The sequence below is a fragment of the Podarcis muralis genome, chromosome 11 (assembly GCF_964188315.1).
Source record: "Podarcis muralis chromosome 11, rPodMur119.hap1.1, whole genome shotgun sequence".
In the NCBI taxonomy this organism is placed as follows: domain Eukaryota; kingdom Metazoa; phylum Chordata; class Lepidosauria; order Squamata; family Lacertidae; genus Podarcis; species Podarcis muralis.
The window spans coordinates 65097355-65115150 of NC_135665.1; the positions used below are offsets into that span (position 1 = coordinate 65097355).

At 49.2% G+C, this 17796-nt stretch overlaps 1 protein-coding gene across 1 annotated transcript in view; it reads left to right on the forward strand.

Moving 5' to 3' along the window:
* Positions 1-17796, forward strand: part of CNTFR (ciliary neurotrophic factor receptor) — a 412330-nt gene that overhangs the window by 84495 nt on the left and 310039 nt on the right. The window contains exon 2 of the mRNA XM_077936575.1: positions 10064-10173. The gene's annotated coding sequence lies outside the window, so the exon portion shown is untranslated. The remainder of the gene's footprint in view (positions 1-10063; positions 10174-17796) is intronic.

Below are 17796 nucleotides of genomic sequence, written 5' to 3' on the forward strand. Positions count from 1 at the left end.
TTTGGGATTCTGAGCAAATGGTCTTCTGAACCACACTGCAACTCACCCTGGCAGGAAGTACACAACTTCTGTGACTGGTAGCCATCAATAGACAAAATGTTAAGACCCGTGCCCTTTTGAAAAGGATGTGAAATGGATCTGTTGTTGTTTAGTCGTTTAGTCGTGTCCGACTCTTTGTGACCCCCTGGACCAGAGCACACCAGGCACTCCTGTCTTCCACTGCCTCCCACAGTCTGGTCAAACTCATGTTCGTAGCTTGAGAACACTATTCAACCATCTCATCCTCTGTTGTCCCCTTCTCCTTGTGCCCTCCATCTTTCCCAACATCAGGGTCTTTTCCAGTGAAAGGGATCTAGGGGTTTTGAATAAACCACAAGCTTCACCTAAGTCAACAGTGTGGTGCAGCAGCTAAATATGAGTGCTACTCTAGGCTGCATCAACAGAAGTCTAGTGTCCAGATCAAGGGAAGTCATTGTCCCACTCTGTTCTGCCTTGGTCAGACCACACCCGGAGTCCTGTGTCCAATTCTGGGCACCATAATTTAAGAAGGATGTTGACGAGCTGGAACATGTGCAGATGAGAGAGACCAAGATGATCAAGGGTCTGGAAACCAAGCTTCATGAGGAATTGTTGAAGGACCTGGGTATGTTTAGCCTGGAAAAGAGGAGACTGAGAGGAGAGATGATAGCGATTTCTAAATGGCTATCATGCTGAAGGGGCAGCAAGCTTGTTTTCTCCTTCTCTGGAGCCAAGGACTTGAACTAATGGCTTCAGTTTACAAGAAAGGAGATTCTGACTGAACTTCAGGAAAAGCTTTCTGCCAATTAAGAGCTGTTTGACAGTAAAATGGACTCCCTTGGGAGGTGCTGGACTCTCCTTCCTTGGAGGTTTCTAAGCAGAAGTTGGATGGCTGTCTGTCATATACAATCTAGTTGTGATTGCTGCATTGCAGGGGGTTGTATTAGATGTTCCCCGGGGTCCCTTCCAGGTCTACATGCCTGTGATTCTACGAAGCCTTCCAAGTTGGTTGCCGTTACTGCATCTTTCTTGCTGAAGACTGAAGTATTATTATTATTATTTGGTCTGTCCTGAATCTTCCAACAGTCCGCTTTGTTGTATGGCCAAGTCCTCTCTGCTTACCTGATGGGCTGGGCCCATGTTTAGTGTGCAGCGATGGGACAGGCAAATCCTTCCTATGTGCATAGGTGAAAATCACATCCTTGAAGTCAGGAAGTCAAACACACATTTTTTGCCTCTGCCTATTGAGCTGTGTGGGATGTGGGTGGTGCTGTGGGTTAAACCACAGAGCCTAGGACTTGCCGATCAGAAGGTTGGTGGTTCGAATCCCCGTAAGGGGGTGAGCTCCTGTTGCTCGGTCCCTGCTCCTGCCAACCTAGCAGTTTGAAAGCACGCCAAAGTGCAAGTAGATAAATAGGTACCGCTCTGGCGGGAAGGTAAACGGCGTTTCCATGCGCTGCTCTGGTTCGCCAGAAGCGGCTTAGTCATGCTGGCCACATGAACCAGAAGCTGTACGCCGGCCCCCTCGGCCAATAAAGCGAGATGAGCGCCGCAACCCCAGAGTCGGCCATGACTGGACCTAATGGTCAGGGGTCCCTTTACCTTTACATTGAGCTGTGTAAGTGGCATTTGTGCATTTCATTCATACCTTGTCCCGTGGAGCTGGTGTGCTGGGCATGGGGTGTCTCTGCGAACCCCTTCCTCTCTCCCTGCAGTTGGTCTGACTGGGGCAAAGGTAGCCCCCCCCCCCCAGCATGTGGATGAAATGGCAAATGCAACACACACACAAACATCACTTCTAAGAGCCAACAAATAACAACTGTGCGTTTTTCAAATTTGTTTCAGAGATGCCTGGTCTTATATTTATCTTATGACGACAAAGATTGGATCCTAATCTGTGCTTTACCTTTAATATGATTCTGCTTGGTGAAGTATTGCAGACATATTACATTGTTATGTCATTTTCTGTTTTGTATACATTTTCTTACATGCAGCGTTCTTTTGAGCATTTCAATAGAAGGAGAAATTGTGCTCGATAATCCAATAATTTATGAATGACAAACCAGTCCTGCTTGCAGAAGATTCCGCCTCTGTTAAGATAGGGACCTGGGACTGTATCCAGCCAAGTTCTGTTCAGAGGAGCTAACCGACAAATGCACACCCATTAATTCCAGTGGGTCTACTCTGAGAAGGACTAATGCTGGATGCAACCATTGGTATTTTTCCTTGGTAAGTGACATGTCATGTAGGTTTCCTTCCACTAATCTGAAGTGTTTCGGACTATTGGAACAAAGACTTACTCATGTCTGGGGATGGGGAGGTCTTCCCCTCCCCACTGCCACATTGTCCCATGAATATGACTAAGTGATTTTTTTATATCTGGCATTTCTACCTCACCTTTTTGCCCAAGGAGCTCAAGGTAACATACACAGTTCTCCCCTTCCCTATCTAACCCACACAACATCCCTGCCAGGTAGGTTAGGCTGAGCGGCAGTGACTGGCCTAATGTCTGAGCTTCATGGCCAAGTGGGGATTTGAACCCTGCTCTCCCAGGGGACGCGGGTGGCACTGTGGATTAAACCACTGTGCTGCTTGGGCTTGCCGATCGGAAGGTCGGAGGTTCGAATCCCCGCGACAGGGTGAGCTCCCGTTCCTCGGTCCCTGCTCCTGCCAACCTAGCAGTTCGAAAGCACACCAGTGCAAGTAGATAAATAGGTACTGCTCCGGCGGGAAGGTAAACGGCATTTCCGTGCGCTGCTCTGGTTTGCCAGAAGTGGCTTAGTCATGCTGACCACATGACCCGGAAGCTGTACGCCGGCTTCCTTAGCCAATAAAGCGAGATGAGCACCGCAACCCCAGAGTTGGCCACGACTGGACCTAACGGTCAGGGGTCCTTTTACCTTTACCTCCCAGGTGTCTTAGTCCAACAGTAACCACTATGCCACACTGCCTGTAGCCCTTCCGCTGCAATACATCCTGGCTAGTTTCCCAGAATCATCCCAGATCTTTTTTGATGCGCTGGCACACTCTTCCTCAACCCCATGCATTCTGGACAGCATCCACCAATTATGGCCCTGGCATCATCGTGGGGTTGGGCTAGATGACCTGTGGGTTCCTTCCAGTAGTAGAATTTTACCCAAGCACGTGTGTGATACTTGCCCATTTGCACCCTGAAGTTCAGGAGTAGCTGCAGCTGCAGCGGTGCTGCTCCGAATCTGGATTTTGGCAAAATCTGGCACTTGGGGATCCTGCAGCTGCTATCGGTGCCACGTCACAGGAAAGCGAAATAGTGCCATTAGCGACTGTTTGCCTTGCGTCCCTGCGGGCAGCAGAGGGGCCTGAGGTCAGCCATCTGAAACCCTGGCTGGGAAGAGCAGCGCTCAGAAGCGGCCCCAGGGACCCATCGCCACTCTGACCTACAGAGACCGAACCTCTCCCCATCTCTGGATCCTGAGCTGTCCCTGTGACTCAGGCCTGGGCTGAAAGGAACGGTGAGGCCATCTGTCGGCGTAGCCTGCCGTCATCCCCATCTGATCTGCCGAGGAGGCGTTTGACCTTGCTTGTGACACCGAGTCACCCTCTGACTCAGACCTGCGTGGCTCTTGCACTTGCTCAGAGATGCTATCGGGTGAGGCAGCTGCCTGGGTCGCCCAATGCAGCCTCTTTGCAACAGCCAGGATGCTGGCATTGGCAGACATCTCTGCAATCCTTCAGCCTGCCAGAATCTGGGAGTTGCAAGATATATGCAAGCTTCCTCATGCGGTGCCAAGTTTTCCAGAGCAATTTTCTTACCGCTAGGACGTATGTAGCATGGGGGGGGGGGGGTTAATTCCGACAGAGCCCCTTTGTGCCTTTTGGCTACTGAACAAGCCGCGATCCTCATGTACTCGTCACTCCTTAATTGGTAATTACTTGTCTAATTGACAAAGTTGCATGCTTTTTCCCCAGGAGGAACTCTTTATATTTACTAATTCGGTTTGCTTTGGAGGGAAGCGGCCGTTCTGCACACTCTTCGCTGTCGTCTCCCCAGTCCAACCCTTCTTGCTAATTAGTTCTTTCTCACAGGCTGGCTATTAGTTAAGGTAGATAAGCAGAAATGTCATCCTCAGGAAGGACTTCGAGTTGGGAGGGAAGCCAAGGGTCATCTAGTCCAACCCCTGGCACTGCAGAAATTTGTTCCTCTTGAGGACCAGATCTGGGGGCAAACAGAGGTGGGCTTTTGGCCTTCAAGCTGTTGGAACATATCCAGACTAGGTGGGACTTGGGTCTGTTCCAAAAAAGGTCTTGCATTTGTGCTAGAGTTCTTTGGAGAGCAGAATGGAATGGTATGAGACAAAAAATGAGCGTGCTATTCTCACGATGGCCAAGAGCAACCTGAGCAGAAGGCCATTCTCCCCTCCTTTTTCTTTTTGGTAACATCTTTATTGGGGACGTGGGTGGCGCTGTGCGTAAAACCACAGAGCCCAGGACTTGCTGATCAGAAGGTCGGCGGTTCGAATCCCTGCAATGGAGTGAGTTCCCGTTGTTCGGTCCCTGCAACCCCAGAGTCGGTCACGACTGGACCTAATGGTCAGGGGTCCCTTTACCCTTTACCTTTAACATCTTTATTGAAAGTTCAAAAAGTGCATAACCATAAGAGCACTAAACATGGTGAGATGCAAACCAAAAAGTAAAAGAGAATCAGAATCTGTGCAGTAGGGGAAATGGGGGGAGACCCCCACAAAAAACACTGTTTCTTTTACAAGGTTGTTATTGTACTTCACCAGATCTTAACCTATTACGGTATTTGTAAGACTGGATTCCAAATATCCTTGAATTTGTCCATGGCAAGTCTGCGTTGAAATGCAAGTTGTTCATATGTTTTGAGTTTGTATAAGTCTTCAATCCAATCGTAGAAGGGATCTGCCGCATTATTATTTTTCCAGTTCATCAGTATCAGTCTTTTTGCCATGGTAAGGGCAGGGAGAGTCCACTCATATTGTCCTTTTGTAAGGTTCCATGTGCTGGGTATATAATTCAAGAGGATATTTTGCTTTGTAAATGTAAGGTTGTTCCGTACAGTTCTGTTGATGGTTTCGTTTACCTTCTGCCAAAAGTTTTTCAATATAGGACAATGAAAAAACATATGTTTTAAAGAAGCATTATCCCTATTGCATCTCCACCAGTTAGATACCTTAGATAGCCCCTTTTTAAACAAACGTAATGGGATCCACCATATTCTAAATATTATTTTTTGTTGTATGAGTCTCCTGTGGTTTCCAGCAACTGTGGAAGCAGAACTTGACTAGTTCTTGGCTAGTAGCCCTCTCTTCCTCCATGAATTTGTCTCATCCTTTTTTAAAGCCATCTGGACTTGTGGCCTCAACTGCCCCTTGTGGGAGGGAGTTCCACAGTTTAACTGTGTGTTGCATGAAGAAAGGCGTTTTCTCTCTCCCTAATTCTCCTACATTCAGCTTCCTGGAACATCTGTGAGTTCTAGTGTTACGAGAGAGGGAGAAAAAATTTCCTCTGCCCCTTTTCTCCAGGCCAGGCATCATTTTATAAACTTCTATCATGACCCGCCTCCCCTTATTTGCTTTCTCTCTAAACCAGCGGTTCTCAACCTGTGGGTCCCCAGATGTTGTTGGACTACAACTCCCATCATCCCTGAGCTCTGGCCTTGCTAGCTAGGGGTGATGGGAGTTGTAGTTCAACAAGTTCTGGGGACCCACAGGTTGAGAAAGGCTGCTCTAAACCCAAAGCTCCCAAATGCCTCAAGCTTTCTCCATAGGGGAGTCGCTCCATCCTCTTGGGTTGCCCTTTCCTGAAGAGCCTCAGATGGATTGGACAAAGTCCATTCGGTCCAGAGCAAGAAGATTGCCAGTTTCCACAGTTTCATGCAGCCCTCCCATCAGAGGGGGGTTCAGTGCTTGCTCCCCCGCCCCCGCCCCGCTACTGTCTTCTCGCCTCTGCAAAACAGTTCCCAGCAAATAGCCTTGCTCCCTTTTCCTTTAATTCACATCGCTTGGGGGAAAAGAACACGCGCGCAACCCAATTTCTTGCTTGCCTGAGCCTGGGTCTGATTGGACCAAATGGGGGCCATGCAGAATACGGCTCATCCCCAGGGCCTACCTACTCGCAACATATTGATGAGCACCAACCCTCTCCTATCCATCTCCCCACCCACTTTGGTAACACGAAGGAGGACAAAATTTGGCACACCCCCTCAATTACCGTATTGGCCTGAATATAAGCTGTGGGTTGTTTTTTTCCAAATTCCGATCGTGAAAAATTAAAGTGTGGCTTATATTCACGACCGTACGCTGCCAGCAAAGTGGCACAGCTCCCCCCCCCCCCCCGGAAGCAGTGCGGGACAGCGGCAGCCCGCCCACCCGCCTGTTGCTCCCAAGCCTTCCCCAAGTCATCAGAAGCAATGGGGGGAGGCCCCTGGCAAAGCAAGGCGGCTCCCCCCCCCCCCAGGGCAGCCCAGGACTATGGGGCAACGGTGCCCATCGTGTCTGCAGCTCCCAAGCCTCCCCCAAGACACCAAATTTGAAGGGTGCGGCTTATATTCTGGCCAATACGGTATTTCTCATTACAGTCATACCTGTAATACAGTCATACCTCTTGTTACGTTTGCTTCAGGTTAAATCTTTTCAGGTTGCGTCCCGCGGCAACCCAGAAGTACCGGAAAGGATTACTTCTGGGTTTAGCCGCTCGTGCATGTGCAGACGCTCAAAATGATGTCACACGCATGGGCAGAAGCGGCGAATTGCGACCCGCACACGTTCAGATGCAGGTTGCGTTCTGCTCATGTTGCGAACGGAGCTCCGGAACGGATCCCGTTCGCAACCAGAGGTACCACTGTAGTTCCTTTTGGTGCAGTTGGTACTGACTACTGCTTTCTGAGTTGCGACTTGCTGTCCCAAGACCTGTCTATTGACGCTCCCCTTGACTTTGCGCCGTCTGCGGGGGAGCTTCCTGCGCTGTCCCAAATCTGGCTCTGGGACAGGTACAGTCCCTGAGCGCCTGGTTTTGCCAAGGCCTCAAAGCTCCTTCTTGCGTCTCATTCTGGGAGGCGGCTGGTGTCTCAATTTAGCCCTTGTTGCTTCCCTCCTTGCTTCTATCGGAGGTTTACTTCTGGTGTGAGGCGAAGGGGCCAGGAAAACAGCCTCCGATAGGTTAGTCTGGCTGCGTCAGTCTTCCCAGTTTTAAAACCTTTTAGCTTTTTTATTCCCCCGGATTTATAACCCTGTGCATCTATAGGAGCCTCGGAGAAGGTAATAGCCTTTTACAAACACGGGGATATTGCAACATAAAAATATTAATTATAAAGCAATCAAGGTACAAGGGGAAAAAATGACAAGATAAAACGTGCCTATATATAAAAAAAGACGCCCTAAAAATATGCTGTTGGAATAAACGCTTGATTATCCTGAGCCAGTAAAAGCTTGTCTAGACAGGCGGGGGGGGGGGGGAGAGATTGGGATGGGGGCTTGCAGGGGAGGGGCTCAGGAGCTGATGAGCCCCCTCCAAGCGTTGCCCTCTGTGCCCTCAGTCCTTGGTCGGGTCACAGAGATGCTCTCTTGCACCAGGTGACCTGGGGTGAATGAACGGCCCAATTGGGGGGGGGCGACCGGGGTCAGCGTCACTTCCTGAATTAAGCAAATAAGTTGATCCCTTCCCCCAGAGGCTGTTTGCCCTGTTATGGGAAACTTAAGGAGGATGCCTGCCTGCCTGTCTCAGGTTGCGAACGTGATCCGTGCGGAATGCACGTTCGCAACCCGTGTCTGCGCATGCGTGGGTTGTGATTCTGCGCTCCTTCGCATGCGCAAAGCACGATTTAGCACTTCTGCACATGCACGACTGCCGAAACCCAGAAGTAACCCGCTCTGGTACTTCCGGGTTTCGGCGGTCCGCAACCTGAAAAAACGCAACCTGTGGCAGCTAGACTGGTGACCGGGAGCGACCACTGAGACCATATAACACCGGTCCTGAAAGTCCAACCTTGGCTCCCAGCACGTTTCCGAGCACAATTCAAAGTGTCGGTGCTGACCTTGAAAGCCCTAAACGGCCTCGGTCCAGTACACCCGAAGGAGCATCTCCACCCCCATCATTCTGCCCGGACACTGAGGTCCAGCGCTGAGGGCCTTCTGGCGGTTCCCTCCCTGTGAGAAGCCAAGTTACAGGGAACCAGGCAGAGGGCCTTCTCAGTGGTGGCACCTGCGCTGTGGAACGCCCTCCCACCAGATGCCAAAGAGATAAACAACTACCAGACTTTTAGAAGACATCTGAAGGCAGCCCTGTTTAGGGAAGTTTTTAACGTTTAATGTTTTATCGTGTTTTAAATATTCTGTTGGCAGCCCCCCAGAGTGGCTGGGGAAACCGAGCCAGATGGGTGGAGTAATCATTATCATCATCATCATCATCATCATCCTGTGTTCTGTCCTGCTTGTGGGTTTCCCATAATGGGCATTGGGTTGGCCGCTGTGAGAACAGGATGCTAGACTAGAAGGGTCATGGCCGGATGCAGTAGTCTTTTCTTTGATTATTATGTAGCGAGGCCCGCGAGCACTTGGGTGCAAATGGCGCTTTGCGTGTAGGTGTGTGCTTTCTGTCACATTTGTCAGTCATTGCGCTGGTGGTCTCCAGGCATCCTCGCTGCCTGCCTTGTGAATGATGGGCTGCCCGGTGGGAGGGGGGAAGGCACCGCTGAATTTTTCAGTGGCTGACACCTGACAAGCGTGATGAATGGGCGCCCGGCATGGGCTGCCGCAGTGACAAACGGACCGCTCCCTCCTTCAAGCTCCAGGAAAACTTTGCAATTATTTCCCAGAGCTTTGCAAATGAGTTTCTCAATCAGGCCCGCGCGGGAGTTTCCCTTATTTACTCCTGTTTAATGGGCCTTCGAAAGATCAGATCCAGCAACCCGCTGGAAGTCAATGCAAGGACTCCCACGTGTTGCCAAGTACTTTGTGACAAAGTTCTCTGTCTGGGCCATTGGACGCGGCACAGCGGCTTCCCAGTCCTGTGTGTGTAACAAATTCCCCGGAGCTGCCTTAGGAACCTGTTTTTCAACAGCAATGCCAACCACGTTGAGCAGACTTGCAGGACGGGCGTCTTCTGCAGAGACCTAAAGCCTGCCAGCGCCAAAACGTAGCGATGAGATAGTATTAATGGGTTCCCTCTGAAGAGCAATTGGCAGGCTTAATCCTTGGAAGAACGGCAGCCTTCCTCGCAGGAACGTCGCAAAGGGGGTTAAGATATGCTTGGCGATGGTGCTTGGAATACTTGCAGGGAAGGGGAGTCTGGAAAGTGATGTGGCTTTTCATTTTTCAACATTAACCAAAATGTTCTCAGCTGAATAAATTTGTTTTTGTTCACCTTTGAGACTTTTCTCTTATCCCTGACATGGCCATTTTCTTACTTGGGTGTGGAAGACTCATGTCTGAATCCTGGATTAGGCCTAACGCTTGCTAAGGTAGCAAACATCCTGCAGCCTGGCTTTCCTCACGGGGCTGTAGTGAAATAATTGAGCCACGCACAGGCTTGCATGTATTTATATATATTGCAATTGTATACCACCTTTTTCTCCAAGCAGCTCAAGGTGGCGTACGTGGTTCTCCCCCCTCCTCTTTCAATCCCCACAACAACCCTGCGAGGTACGTTAAGTTGAGAGGCAGCGGCTGGCTGAAGGCCACACCCAGCGACCTTCATGGCCAAGTGGGGGATTCGAACCCAGATCTCCCAGGTCCTAGTCCCGCACTCTTAACTGCTCTGTCACACTCCCAGCTGAGAGGAACTTCAAAGCCTCTATGTACAGATGCCTGCCATGTAGAGAAATCCCTCACATTTGCTCAGCATCCAGAAAGGCTGGATGTTTTCGGCTTTTCTGGACACTGAGCGAGGCAAGGAAAAAAGGTGGCAAACGTCTCCTTTTTGCGAAGCGTTTTGCATGTGGCGGAGAGCAGCTCAGGGGCGGAACTTAGCAACACTAACAGCAGAAAAGGGGTGCAAAGATTTCCTGTGATTTCACCTGACTCGACACCTGCTTTTATCTTTGTAGGAAGCCCTGGATATCAAAGGCGAGACCCCAGAACAGGGAAAGCGTGGAGAAGCTGAGAGGAGTTGGATGAGCAATTTGGACCACACCTTGCTGCCTGCAACACCTGAGAGGTAAGGGCCTCTTGACTAGAGACCGATGCACGCTTATTCCATGTTCACGGAGGTTACTGCTCAGGAAGCGCCTGCAGGCTACATTTGGGTGGCCCTCAAGTAGTTTGGTGATGTATGAGAATTATTGCAGCTTCACCGCTTGCTCTGTCCGTTGGCATGTTCTTGGCACAGAGTCTTCCCTTGATGGTGCCAAACGCACCCTGAGTTTCTTCTGCCTTCTGGTGGGCCCAGCAAGCTCCAAATCCTGGCAAGATGGAGGCAGCTGGTTCCCAGGTCCAGGTAACTGATCAATTGCCTGATTTGGATGGGGTTGGACTCCCCTGGAAAAATCAGTCCGGGGTGCTCCTGGCTCCATCTTTGCGCCACTACAGCTACAAGTGACCCTTAGTGGCAAGGAGTTCCTTTTTCCAGCTCTCGCTGGTAAAGCTGCTACATCTGTCTCTTGTCCAAAATAGCCTGACTGCTGTTTTCCATATGCCGGTAAGCTCTTGGCTGGATTCCTGCAATGTGCTCTTTGTGGGGCTGCCCTTCAAGTTGGTTTGGAAGCTGCTCAATGGAGCACGATAGTTGGCCGGCTGGCATCTGCCCGTCTTGGTAGACAATGGTGAGATCAAACTGTTGGACGGTTGCAGCGCCTGCTGTAGAGACCAGTGTGAGAGAGACAGATGTGTTTTGTTGCAGCTGGGACGGGTGAAGGCCTCCAGTTGTGTTGCTGCAGATGCACCAGCGTGTTTCTTCTCTCTTTGCTTCTCCCAGAGGGCATTCCTCCTCTGGGCACTGCTGTGGATGCACGACTCAACTACCTGTTTTCCAGGTACTGTGAGTTGTCTGCAATGGATTCCCACATGGCTGGGTTCATGTTGCCAGCCTTCGTGCCACATTTGCAAACATCTTTGTAATTCAGCAGAGTGGGTCTGCCACCAGGCCTGGTGCCAGAATGTTCTCCCATGTTTAGTAGAGTTGCAGTGGCTGCCAGTAAGCTACCCGGCTAAGTTGAAGGTTCTCCTTTTGATGGATAAAACCTAAACAAGTGGTCAGCACCTCCCTCTGGGGTGGGATGATCTAGGGGGGCTTTAAACAGCCAGAGGGTGCTAGAGGTGTAAATGACAATCAGATTCTGGAAAGCTGGTATCCCTGGATCAAGGACATCAGCTTTGTTCCATTAATTAAACTCAACAGTTTTATTTGGATTTTGAATAAACATGCAATTAATTGTTAGCGCCTTGAATTTTATTGCGTTATTATCATCCTTAGTGGGTCGTGAAAACCTCTGTTCTGAACAATGCTTTTGGTAGAGCCGGGTAAGGAAAGGGCAGTGGGGATGAGCTTATGGAACTAATTTGGCAGTAACTGCCCCAAAATTGGGAACCACAGCCCTAAATGGCTTAGGATCAGGATACCTGGAAGACCATTTCACCCCTTCTGTACCTGACGGATCACCGTTGAGCTCTTCCTGCAGGGCAATCTTATCAGCAGGTCCATTCCCCACAATGTAGGAATCGGGCTTTTAGTGTTGTGGCCCCTGCCCTTTGGAATACCCTCCCCTGAATATTAGACAGTGGCTGTCTCTGCTGCTTTTCTGCTCAAGACCTTCCTCTTCCAATGATCCTTCAAAGTGCAGATCTTTCCCAATCCGCATCTGTACTGGAATCATTTTTGTGATGTTGTTATTGTTGTTCTCCATCAGTGCTGGATTTACGTATAAGTTAAACAAGCTATAGCTTAGGGTACCACTCTCTTGGGGGGCCCCCAAAAAAATTAAAGGAACAAAACCTGGATACTTCTTCTTAGTTGTATTTCAGTTCAACAATTACTTTGATAAAATACATATTTTCTTATGTGCAAATGGCTTTAGATATAGATATCTATTAGGTCCATAAATTACCATATAGCATATATTCAACACAAAAAAACAGCGACAATTTGCTGTTGACAAAAGACAGCTGGACATATAAAGGGCCCCATTACCTTCAGTAGCTTAGGGCCTCATCAAACCTAAATCCGGGCCTGTTTTGCCATCCTGGACTCCTTAAGAAAAGAGAATGGGGTAATAATATCCAGTATAGTTGCAAAGACTTCTAATTACTCAGTGGATTTTTATTTATTTTTTACTATTCTGCTCATGGAGGGCTGCACATTTCGCATAGTTTTTGCAACCTGACCAGCTCCCAGAAGCCCACGTTTCAGACTTAGCATCGGAAGCGAGTGACTCGTGCTGTCCTTTGTTGCAGTGACTTCAGAGGAGTGTTTGTGTCTTTTGATCTCTCCTTTGCTCCTCTGAGAGCTCCTTCCTGCATCTCGTGTTCCAGGGTGATGTCATGAATGATACAGGCAGTAGCTGTGTCATCGGGATGGCGCTGATGTCGTTACGCCAGGCCTGGGGGTGATCTAAGCTGGGTCTGATGTCATTGCTTTGGAGGGCCTGGGATGCGAAAGTAATGAGTGAGCCGAGGATGCCATGGGGACTTTGAAGTGATTCTAGGAAGGTTCATCTGAATTTTATCTGATTGCTTCTTGCTTATGCTTGGATGCTGTTTGAGAATCTATCTGAAGCCTGCATAATGCAAGGCAAGGAACTGCTTCTTTGCCACCAAAGGGGGGAAATGGAAATTTCATTGTTGTGGGATTCAAACCGATGGATTTGAATTTTGTTTTTGTTTCTGAGATGCTCTAATCTGTAATAGGTTTTCGCTCATGATTGATTTAGTTTTGAGTGGTTCTCCCTCTTTTTCAGGCAAATGATTGACATTTCCTTTTTCACCCAAAAGGGCATCGTTGTCCTGTAAGTCCCTTTAGAATCCCTGGAGAGATTTTATTAAATCCAAGTGCATCACCCCTGAGATTATATAGTCAATAACTGGGAAATACTGAGAGAGGGACGGAAGAGAGCAGTTGTGGTCCTCAGCCCAGACCCAGCTTGGGGTTACAGGAAGGGCATCCCTACTGGCTTGAAAAGATGGATCTATCCAGCAAGTCATAGATGGTCCTCAGGCTGTAGGATGGGATGTTTGCAAAAATGTACATCTGAACACAAGTAGGTCATCTAATCTCCCCAGTCTTAACTTTGCATTGTTTCTGAAGGTACCCTCTAAATTCCCAATCTCTGCTTTTCCCATTTTTATTTTGTTCATTTTTTGTATTAATGAAGGTCACCCCACACATTCGATCCTGATTTCCCCCTCTTGCGTAATACACCTGCCAAGGTGTTGTTGCTGTTGTTAAATTGTTCTTGTTCCTTAATTATCTGCCCTTCATTCTAACGTCCCAGGGCAAGTTACAACATATAAAGAAACAATGAAACACAGCCACTTTTAAGGTTTTTTAAACAATCAAACTGTGTATATATAGAGCTCATGAAATCAATAAAATACGCAAACATTAAAAACAGTTTAAAACAACTTACAACCATAAAAAAATGAGCCATGTCCTTAAAACACGCACCTCAAGTGTCAAAGCCTGGGACGAACTAATCTGTCTTCAGCATCCTCTGGAAACTGTGCAATGAAGGTGCCAAACACACCTCTGTGGGGAGGGAGATTCTCAGCTTGGGGGTCCCCACAGAGAAGGCCCCCTCTCACTTTCGGTCTTACCCCCACATCAGCCCCTGAAGGTGGAGGAACTACTCGCTGCTGGTTTTTTTAGTAGGAGGGCTCTTAAAATAGAGGTTGGATGGCCATCTGTCAGGGATGCTTTAGCTGGGATTCCTGCATTGCAGGGGGATAGACTAGATGACTCTTGGGGTCCCTTCTGACTCCGATTCTCTATTGTGCTTTTGATCTCATTGCTGCCTCGTTTGAGCAGCACCAGCGGTGTGAATGGCAGAGGCTTCTTATGTCAGCAAGCTTGACATTTCAGGCTGGACTTGTCTGCTTGTAGGATTCAGAGAGAAAAGCTTTTGTGTTTGTTTAAGACCAGGATGCAGAGACATGCGTGGCTGCTCTTCTGTCTCTTCGCCCCCAAATCTCTGGCCAAACAACAGCGTCTAGTCCAGCGAATGTCCATCAAAAGCAGGGGTCAGCAAACTCCACTGTCCCTGAGACCTTGTGGGGGGCCGGACTATATATATACCAGAGATGCATTTTAAATAAAAGCACACATTCTACTCACGTAAAAAGATGCTGATTCCTGGACCGTCGGCGGGCTGGATTGAGAAGATGATTGGGCCGGATCCGGCCCCCGGGCCTTAGTTTGCCTACTAATGGTCAAAAGGCATGCCTACAATTGCTTTTGAGCTACCTGCAAAAGGTGTCAAACACATGAGCTGCTCTTTCTGCTTCTGGCCCCCGTTTGGGCAGGTAGCATGGGGACTTGTGATGTGGGGGGGGGGGGTCAGACTGGGCACCCCAAGGCTCATTGTAAGGAACAGGTATATCTTTCAGGGTTGGTCTCCTTGGGACTCCATTGAGCTCATGCGACGGACTGGGTTCTCTTATCTAGCTTGCCATCAAATAGATACTTTAGCTGAGATTCCTGCATTGCGGGGGGTTGGACTAGATGACTCTTGAGGTCCCTTCTGGCCAGTGTTCGAAACTCAGATATATAAGCTAGGTGCCAATTTGCTCCTTAAACTAGGGTTGTGGTTGCCAAAACGGAAGGCCTAGTTGCCATTTTGGGGCCAGCAAAACGACCAGACAACAGCAAAGGTTGCTAGGTTTATCGAGGGTGCAATGAGATTAAGGGCCACTATCCGAACGATAATCTTGGCCATTTGATTGCCCTTTTTACCCATTGCTGTCTTTTAAATTTGTATATATTTTATTTGCATATATTGCTTGTTTTATGTTGCTATGGCCGTTGGCTAATGCGAATAAAGTTTAATTTATCTATCTTTTGGGGCCAGGCGGCTAAAAAATAGTGTTTTTCAATACGACTATTTGGTTCCTGAAATTCGTCCTGATTGTGCAGATGAAATATACCGTATCTTTTGCTCTATAGGACGCACTTTCCCCCCTCCAAAAATGAAGGGGAAATGTGTGTGCATCCTATGGAGCGAATGCAGGCTTTCGCTGAAGCCTGGAGAGCAAGAGTGCGCACCGACCCCTCTCGCTCTCCAGGCTTCAGGCAGCCATCCACAAGCCTTCTGAGCCTGGCGGGAGTTCCCACTGCGCTCGGAAGGCTTGCGGATAGCTGCCTGTTCTGGGGGCTGGGGTCGGGGGAAGCTCAGGCTTCCCCGTCCCTAGCCCTGCAAGCTCCTGGACCTTGGGGGGGGGGGATATAATTTTCCCCCTTTATTCCCCCCCCCTAAAAACTAGGTGCGCCTTATGGTCCGGTGTGCCCTATGGAGCGAAAAATACGGCAACTGATATAATTCTACAGGATGTGTTAATATGTGTGAAAACAGGCAAGACCCAAAGATCCACCTGCAGCTCCAGATGGCGGAGATGTCATGCACTGTTCTGGCACCCGGGCATCCTCAAGTAGCCGGCAGATAGGTGCAAAATGCGCCTGGTGGAATTCGAATGCTGCTTCTGGCTCTAGAAATGTGTGATGTTATGATTCTCTACTATGCAGCTTCCTATGTTCCTCTCTCCCTGATGATTTTCCCTTTCCTCTTCTGAGGCTTTACTACCCCGGTTACCTCCTTTTTAATCCCGCGCTATGGTGACCTTACAATTCCCCCCATCTCAGCTCCGGAGTTATTTGCTTTCCTCCTCCTTTTTCCTCACACGGAGCCCCCGCCGACCTGGTGACTCCCCGTTTTTCCTTGCTCCCTTTATTTGCGGAGCTGCTCCAGCCCACGGAACGCTGCTAATAATGGCAATTACCGTTACACGGCGGCTACAATGTACAGCGGTGGTAATGGGATCCAGAGGGACGAAATTAAAGCGATATAATATGCTAAGATAAATTAACGTTGTAAAATTAGCCACGGGTCTAGTCGAGAGATCTGACAAATGTCTCGTAGCTTTTCTTACGAGCTCGGAGCCCGGCTCAATTGGATTAGTGGCCCAGAGCAAAACAGACAGGAGCGGAGGGAACAAAAAGAGTTTATGATGGCTCTCTCTGCCCACATGCCAATAGTTAAGTGTGGCTGCTTTCTCCTCCCTGCCTGGCTCAGCAGAATGAGCTGCCCTTGCATGTTCTCTGAGAAGCAAAACTTCTCATTGACTTAAGAACAGAAGAGGAACATTCTGAATCAGGCCAATGGGCCATCAATGGCATCCTGTCCTCAGAGTGGTCAACGAGATGCCCATGGGATTTGAGCAAGCAGGATTCGAACACAGGAGCCCTTCCAGATGCATTGCTGCCTCCTAATGTGGAGGCAGAGCAGAGCCCTCATCACTGTTGTTGTTGTTGTTGAGTTGTTTAGTCGTGTCCGACTCTTTGTGACCCCCTGGACCAGAGCACGCCAGGCCCTCCTGTCTTCCACTGCTTCCGGCAGTTTGGTCAAACTCATGCTGGTAGCTTCGAGAACACTTTCCCACCATCTCGTCCTCTGTCGTCCCCTTCTCCTTGTGCCCTCCATCTTTCCCAACATCAGGGTCTTTTCCAGGGAGTCTTCTCTTCTCATGAGGTGGCCAAAGTCTTGGAGCCTCCGCTTCAGGATCTGTCCTTCCAGTGAGCACTCAGGGCTGATTTCCTTCAGAATGGATCAGTTTGATCTTCTTGCAGTCCATGGGACTCTCAAGAGTCTCCTCCAGCACCATAATTCAAAAGCATCCATTCTTCGGCTATCAGCCTTCTTCATGGTCCAGCTCTCACTTAGCTTTAACTATACGGGCTTTTGTTGGCAAGGTGATGTCCCTACTTTTTAAGATGCTGTCTAGTATTTTACTAGGCATCACTAGTAGCCATGAATTTGTCTAATCCTCTTTCAAAGCCATCGAGGTTGGTGGTGTCCCATCTTCTTAGTCCTTGCCAGGATGATCAATGGCCAAGGAGGATGCAGCACAACAGCCTCTGGTGAGCACTGGGTTGGCTACCCCTGTTCCAGAGGGCTAGGAAAGGAAAGTTGCCAGGCTGATGGTAGGAGGCGGACCCTGTTAACCCTGGGAAGGAGGTGGCACTTGTGAGGGGTCCCCTCTTCCTTCTAGGGGACACGGGTGGTGCTGTGCTCTAAACCACTGAGCCTCTTGGGCTTGCTGATAGGAAGGTTGGTGGTTCGAATCCCCGCAACGTTGTGAGCTCCCGTTGCTCTGTCCCAGCCCCTGCCAACCTAGCAGTTCGAAAGCACACCAGTGCAAGTAGATAAATAGGTACCGCTGCGGCGGGAAGGTAAATGGGGTTTCCATGTGCTCTGGCTTCCATCACAGTGTTCCGTTGCGCCAGAAGTGGTTTAGTCCTGCTGGCCACATGACCTGGAAAGCTGCCTGTGGACAAACGCTGGCTCCCTTGGCCTGAAAGCGAGATGAGCGCCACAACCCCATAGTTGCCTTTGACTGGACTTAACCATCCAGGGGTCCTTTACCTTTTTACCTTTACCTCCTCCTTCTCCTTGCCTGGAAGCTCAAACCATGATGACGATGCTAAATTGTGGTTCGTACAAACCACCGTTTGGTTGGTGTTGGAACTGACTATGTGTCAAAACCAAAATGCGCATACTCTAGTTCTCATCCCTATACATCCTAAGGGGTTGATGTCAGTTTGAACAGCTGTCCCTGAGTCGGAATCCCCTTTCTTGTC